Raw genomic sequence first — 7014 nt, 5'->3', positions numbered from 1 at the left:
CCAGTGCAGGGGTGTCAGTGCCCCCCCCAGCTGCTGTTCCTGCCCCCAGGGATCGCTGGGTTCTCAGTAATTCCCCTGCCCAGCACCTCCCCGGCTGGGGACATAACACAGCAGCAGCAGCAAAAAGCACCAGCCAGTTTGCCCCCCTCTACCCCCCTGGGTGAAGACAGAATGAGAATTGTGGCACCGTAGAGACTAAGCAATGTAGCGATGAAGTGGGTTTTAGCTTATGCCCAAATAAATGCGTTAGTCTCTACGGTGCCACAAGGACGACTCCTTGGCCTGGTCTACACTACGCGTTTAAACCGGTTTTAGGAGCATTAAACCGATTTAACGCCACACCCGTCCACACTAAGAGGCCCTTTATATCGGTATAAAGGGCTCTTTAAACCGGTTTCTGTACTCCTCCCTAACGAGAGGAGTAGCGCTAATATCGGTATTACCATATCGGATTAGGGTTAGTGTGGCCACAGATCGACGGTATTGGCCTCCGGGCGGTATCCCACAGTGCACCACTGCCCGCTCTGGACAGCAATCTGAACTCGGATGCAGTGGCCAGGTAGACAGGAAAAGCCCCGCGAACTTTTGAATATTTCCTGTTTGCCCAGCGTGGAGCTCCGATCAGCACGTGTGGCGATGCAGTTAAAAATCAAAATAAAGAAAGAGCTCCCGCATGGACCATGCGGACGTGATCGCTGTAAGGGCAGGCAAATCTGTTCTATCAGCGCTCCGTTACAGAAGATGAATTAAAAAACATTTTTAAAAAATCTCCAGACAGACGCCATAGCAGGGACTCAGCGCCTGGGTCGCATTCAGTCCGTTCTGACCCCCCCCCCCATTGATCAGCTGTTGATTCCCGCCCCATTCCCCACTCAGTGTCTCTAGATTTCAGACCGCCCCGCCACAGCATCCCCCACCCTTCCTCATTCTGACAGGTTTCAGAGCAGTAGCCGTGTTAATCTGTCTCAGCAAAAGCAACAAGGGGTACGTCTACACTACGGGACTATTCCGAATTTGCATAAACCGGTTTTATAAAACAGATTGTATAAAATCAAGTGCGCGCGGCCACACTAAACACATTAAATCGGTGGTGTGCGTCCACGGTCTGAGGCTAGCATCGACTTCTGGAGCGTTGCACTGTGGGTAGCTATTCCGTAGCTATCCCATAGTTCCCGCAGCCTCCCCCGCCCCTTGGAATTTCCGGGTTGAGATCCCAGTGCCTGATGGGGCAAAAATCATTGTCGCGGGTGGTTCTGGGTAAATGTTGTCAGTCACTCCTTCCTCTGGGAAAGCAATGGCAGACAAGTATTTCGCGGCTTTTTTCCCTGGATTGCCCTGGCAGATGCCATAGCATGGCAATCATGGAGCCTGTTTTGCCTTTTGTGACTGTCACCGTATGTGTACTAGATGCCGCTGACAGAGGCGATTCAGCAGCGCTACACAGCAGCATTCATTTGCTTTTGCATGACAGCAGAGATGGTTATCAGCCACACTGCACCATCTACCAATCCATAAATTGGTAAAAAGATGATATTGGCTACCAGTCATTTTCCACCATTTGCTGCTGTCATAAGTGCTTCTGGTTGCTCTTAGCCAGGGGTGCAAAAGCTAAAATTGGGAATGATTCCCTGAGTCAATCTCTCCTTTTTGGTATCTGAAAATAGAATCAGTCCTACCTAGAATACAGGCAAGTGTACTAAAGAACCACTGTATCAGAGAGCACAGCTGCTCTGTGTCAGATCCTGCAGAAATTATGAGCTGTATGCTATTCACAGGAGATGCTCCTGCAACAACCCCACCGGTTGATTCCATTCTTCCCCCAGCCTTCCTGGGCTACCGTAGCATTGTCCCCCCACTTGTGTGATGAAGTAATAAAGAATGCAGGAATAAGACACAGTGACTTGTTAGTGAGAAATGAGTGGAAGGCAGCCTCCAGCTGCTATGATAGTCCAGACAGGACAGTAAGGAGTGTGGAGAAGAGGAGCCCAGCATCCCTCTGCTAGTCCAGGGGCAATTGAATCTTTTTTTTACACATGAAGGGTGGGGGCTGATGGAGCTCAGCCCCCTGTTGCTATGATGATGATGGTTATCAGCCATACTGTACCATCTACCAGGAAAAATTAGGGCCAGGCACCCTTGATCAACCGGACAGATGCTAGTCAGCATGATTACCAGCCCTTTTGCACTGCCCCATGTGCCAATAGGCTGATGATGAGGACGGGTACCATTCATTTTGCACCATCAGCCACCTCTGGTGGGGGGGAGAGCAAGGATGTTGGTGTTCAGTGCTGCAGCATCGCGTCTATCTGCAGCATTCAGTAAAGATAGGGTGACATGTAAAAGAGTCAAGAGAGGATTGTTTTCCCTTTCACTTCTGGGGGTGGGTGGGGGGTTGGGTAAATTGCCGAGCTATGCCCTGACCCACCGCGGACACTGTGTTTGACCTTAGAAGCATTTGGAGCTCAGCCAAGAATGCAAATGCTTTTCAGAGAGACTGCAGGAACTGTGGGATAGCTTGAGTCCTCCAGTCCATGAGCGTCCATTTGATTCCTTGGCTTTCCGTTATGCTTGTCACGCAGCAGTGCGCTGAGTCCCTGCTATGGCGTCTGTCTGGAGATTTTTTAAAAATGTTTTTTAATTCATCTTCTGTAACGGAGCGCTGATAGAACAGATTTGCCTGCCCTTACAGCGATCACGTCCGCATGGTCCATGCGGGAGCTCTTTCTTTATTTTGATTTTTAACTGCATCGCCACACGTGCTGATCGGAGCTCCACGCTGGGCAAACAGGAAATATTCAAAAAAGCTGCGTGATCCAGCGCTGCTCAGCAGGTGTGGACACTCACCAGCGCTTTAATTGTCCTCCAGGGAATAAGGAGGTATCCCAGAATTCCTGTTCAGCCACTCTGCTCATCAGTTTGCACTCTACTGCTCTTGCCTCAGGTGACCCGCCCTTTAAATGCCCCGGGAATTTAAAAAATCTCCTTCCTGTTTGCTGCAGCCAGGTGTGGAGTGCAATCAGTTAATCTTTCCAGGTGACCATGCCTCCACGTGGCAAACGAGCCCCAGCATGGAGCAATGGCGAGCTGATGGACCTCATCAGTGTTTGGGGTGAGGAATCTGTGCAGGCACAGCTGCGCTCCGGCCGTAGGAATTACGATATCTTTGAGCAGATATCAAGGGCCATGCTGGATAGGGGCCTTGATCGGGATGCACTACAATGCAGGGTGAAAGTTAAAGAGCTGCGGAGTGCCTATTACAAAGCCCGCGAGGGGAATCACCGATCCGGAGCTGCCCCCACGACCTGCCATTTTTACAGGGAGATGGACGAGATACTTGGGGGTGACCCCACTGCCAATCCCAGGACAACGATGGACACTTCTGAGCAGGCTGGGGGAGAGGAGGAGGAGGAGGCGGAGGCGGAGGAGGCGGCGGGGGGGAGGAAACTGCGAGTGAAGCTCCTGGGATGGGGGAAGACACCCCAGAGTCCCTGGAGGCATGCAGCCAGGAGCTCTTCTCAAGCCAGGAGGAAAGTACCCAATCGCAGCAGCCAGCAGTTGCAGAAGGACAAGCAGAGGAGCGGGTTACCGGTAAGCGGCTTTTATTTTCTGGGTGGAAATGTTTCTGGAGAGGAAGGGGGGTTATGGCTGCATGCATGCCAGACTTTAGTAGATGTCGAATAGCCCGTTGATGTGGTCTATCACGTCACGGTAATCTGCTTCAGTTATCTCAGCAAAAGTTTCATCCAGAGCGTGGGCAATATGCCTGCGCAGGTTTATAGGCAGAGCCACTGTGTTCCTTGTCCCAGTCACGCTGACGCGTCCGCGCCACTGTGCTGCAAGTGGTGGGGGGACCATTTCTGAACACAGGCAAGCCGCATAGGGTCCCGGGCGGAATCCACATTGCTCTAAAAGAGCCTCCCGCTGTTCCCTAGTGACTCGTAGCAGGGAGACATCTTCCAGGATTAACTCCTGTGAAAAATGTTGGGAGACTCTTTAGTGAAGAGATAGGAGATAGTGAAGATCACCCTGCAGCTGCATCTTCACTCAACCTCTATCACTCCAGATTACCCGAAGCAACCAGCTCCCCTCTATCAATCAAGCCCCATTTCTCCTCTATAAGCACCCTCACTCACCATTTCGTGGCTTCTGTCGTGTTATGCGTGTGGTAAAGAATGTTAAAGTGCGAACTCCTCAGTGTAACAATTCATGTCTGGAGATAGTGGATACAATGCTGCCCGTTAAATGTTGTCATTTCTGGGTTTCTACAGTGACCTTGACTACTGGACTGAGCAGATGTTCCACAGCACAAAGGCTTCAAAATTTGAGAAAAAATCCCCGAAAGAGCAAAGAGGACATGCTGAAAACTGTTCTTCATCACTCTGCTAGAGAGAGTAAGGAATTGAAGGAGTGGAGAGAGAAGGAAAGCATGATCCGCCAGAGACATTGGCGTAGAAACGCTGTGGCAAAGAGGAAAAGCACAAACCAGCTGCTAGAGATCCTGTCGCGCCAAGCGGACTCTCTCCAGGCTATCGTAGCCATGCAGGCAGAGCAGTCCCGTGCTGCCCCACAGCCCCCGTCCCAAAGCTTTTGCCTTGTGCCCCAATGTCAGCTCAAACCGCCTTTCCCCAGCATCCAGGTTCTTACCACCACCAGCTGCCTCCAACACCTGTACGTTCACCAACCAGCCCTGATACCTACCACCCTTACCCTCTGCATTCAACCCCCATCACCATGCAGTATATGCACCCTGAAGTGCAGGATTCATTAAACAGCAATCCAGACAGGACATATGCAAACTTGTGACTGTACAGTTCACCAACCCACACCCCTGCCCTCTTGTGTTCATGAAATGTTGTGTGTCTGTCTGTCTGTCAAGGAAGTTTTTTTCTTTTCAATAAAACAATTCTTGGCTTTGAAAACAGTCTTTATTATAGCAGATAGTGAAAGATACCTTAGCCCAGTAAAGAAAGAGGCACTGCAAATCATTTTAGGGATAATAGAATAACAGTGTAAACAGTGCAATTCACTCCCATGCAAGGCAGCAACATTACTGTTGGCTTTCAGCCTCAAATTCTTCCTCAAGGCATCCCTAATCCTTGAAGCCCTGTGCTGGGCCTCTCTATTAGCCCTGCTCTCTGGCTGTGCATATTCAGCCTCCAGGACTTGAACCTCGGTGGTCCATGCCTGACTGAATGTTTCACCCTTCCCTTCACAAATATTATGGAGGGTACAGCAAGCGGATATAACCGCGGGATGCTGCTTTCCCCAAGTCTAGCTTCCCATACAAGGAACGCCAGCGTGCCTTTAAACGCCAAAAGCACACTCCACAGTCATTCGGCACCGGCTCAGCCTGTAGTTGAACCGGTCCTTGCTCCTGTCAAGCTTCCTGTATAGGGTTTCATGAGCCAAGGCAGTAACGGGTAAGCGGGTCTCCAAGGATCACAATGGGCATTTCGACGTCCCCTACTGTGATCTTCCTGTCTGGGAAAAAGTCCCTGCCTGCATCTTCCTGAACAGGCCACTGTTCCAAAGATGCGTGCATCATGCACCTGTCCAGGCCAGCCTGTGTAAATGTCAATGAAACGCCCGGTGATCCACAAGCGCCTGGAGAACCATAGAGAAATACCCCTTACGATTAACGACTCTGATGCCAGGTGGGGCAGAATAGGAATATGCGTCCCATCTATCGCCCTCCACAGTTAGGGAAACCCATTTGTGCAAAGCCATCCACAATGTCCTGCACGCTCCCCAGAGTCACGGTCTTTCTTAGCAGGATGCGATTAATTGCCTTGCAAACTTGCATCAAAACGATTCCAACGGTCGACTTTCCCACTCCAAACTGGTTCCCGACCGACCGGTAGCTGTCTGGAGTTGCCAGCTTCCAGATTGCAATAGCCACCCGCTTTTCCACCGTCAGGGCAGCTCTCAATCTTGTGTCCTTGCGCCGCAGAGTGGGGGCGAGCTCAGCACACAGTCCCATGAAAGTGGCTTTTCTCATACGAAAGTTCTGCAGCCACTGCTCGTCATCCCAGACTTCCATGACGATGTGATCCCACCACTCAGTGCTTGTTTCGAGCCCAAAAGCGGCGTTCAACGGTGCTGAGCATTTCCGTGAATGCCACAAGCACTTTAGTGTCACACGCGGCAGGAGAATCGATATCGATATCATCGTCAGACTCCTCACTGTCACTTTGGAGCTGAAGGAATAGCTCGACTGCCAAACGTGTTGTGCTGGCGACACTCATCAGCACAGTCCTCAGCAGCTCGGGCTCCATTTGCCACAGAAATCGCGATTCACACAGAGAGTAAAACAGAAAGACACTCACAATGGCGCCAAACGTTGCCGGAAAGAGTGAATGCTGGGATGTGAAGCGATGCACCACGGGGCGTTGGCACACAGGAAGCGGAATGACCCGCACACTTCCTTCCCCTTCCCACAATACTCAGTGCCAAAATGGGACGAGGTGCTCTGTGGGATAGCTGCCCACAATGCACCTCTCAATACAGCGCTGGAAAGTGCTGCAAGTGTGGCCACACTACAGCGCTGGTAGCTGTCAGTGTGGCCACACTGCAGCGCTGGCCCTACACAGCTGCATGACCAGCGCTGTAACTCCCAGCGCTGCAACTTGTAAGTGTAGCCAAGCCCTAAGTGCTTCAGAATTGATTCCTTGAGGATCTGCTCCATGATTTTTCCAGGGACTGAGGTGAGGCTGACTGGCCTGTAATTCCTCGGATCCTCCTTCTTCCCTTTTTTAAAGATGTGCACTACATTAGCCTTTTTCCAGTCATCCGGGACCTCCCCCGTTCGCCATGAGTTTTCAAAGATAATGGCCAATGGCTCTGCAATCACATCTGCCAACTCTTTTAGCACCCTCGGATGCAGCGCATCCGGCCCCATGGACTTGTGCTCGTCCAGTTTTTCTAAATAGTCCTGAACCACTTCTTTCTCCACAGAGGGCTGGTCACCTTCTCCCCATACTGTGCTGCCCAGTGCAGTAGTCTGGGAACTGACCT

Source organism: Mauremys reevesii, unplaced genomic scaffold, assembly GCF_016161935.1.
Source record: "Mauremys reevesii isolate NIE-2019 unplaced genomic scaffold, ASM1616193v1 Contig13, whole genome shotgun sequence".
NCBI classification, from domain to species: Eukaryota; Metazoa; Chordata; order Testudines; family Geoemydidae; genus Mauremys; species Mauremys reevesii.
Note: the sequence above shows the minus strand (reverse complement) of the source record.